This window comes from Otolemur garnettii, unplaced genomic scaffold (assembly GCF_000181295.1).
Source record: "Otolemur garnettii isolate 467f Iridium unplaced genomic scaffold, OtoGar3 scaffold00067, whole genome shotgun sequence".
NCBI classification, from domain to species: domain Eukaryota; kingdom Metazoa; phylum Chordata; class Mammalia; order Primates; family Galagidae; genus Otolemur; species Otolemur garnettii.
The window spans coordinates 9,323,221-9,324,046 of record NW_003852462.1 but is presented as its reverse complement, the minus strand read 5'-3'; positions in this window follow the sequence as shown (position 1 = coordinate 9,324,046).

The window sequence follows — 826 nt, the reverse complement described above, 5'->3', positions numbered from 1 at the left end:
AGGCTCTGTCTCAAAAAAAAAAAAAAAAATAGGGGCTATTTTTCTTGTACTATAGTCCAGTTTCCAAAGCTTCAGTTATCTTGCCTACTCTGAAAGAAGATAAAGGTCACTTAAATATATGGGAAAATGAAATAAGGGGGAAATGGAGTTCAATGCAATTTATGTATAACCTGGCACCTGTAGTTATTAAAAAAATCTGAATTGCTGTATATGCTGTGCTATATTCAGAACCAGATTTTGATAGCGTGTATGAGACCCCCCCATAATTAGGATGAATCCTTTCAGATTTTGAAGTTAAGGTATACGTGTTGTTTGTAACATTATGTAGAATGCAAGCATGGTGTTGACATTCTGAATCTTACATGTCACAGTTAAAATATGGAATCTGTTTCACTTACCTGTTTAATGTGGGGTGGGAGAGAATTTACAAATTACTTGTTGGAAGAATAATTGTTGCAAAATGTATGGCTTCTACTTTGCCTGGAAAAAAAAAAAGAAATGCATCATATCATGTAGTTGGGTTCTCCTAGGACAAAAAGAAAAGGAATATCTCAAACAATGTTAACGTATTTTAATTAAAATATTTATTGAGCTCCTAATACATACCAGGCACTGTTTTAGGCACAGGGGAAATGGCAGCTGCATTAGCCAGCCTCCAAGACAATTAATGATCCTCACTTCCTGTTATTCAACTCCTCATGTAGTCTCCTTCCTTACTGAACTGAGACTGGAATGTATGATTTATAAAATACAGTGGCAGTGATGGTGTGGGACTTCCAAGGCTAAGTCATAAAAGGCACTAGTTTCCTCCTTACTACCTTGGATA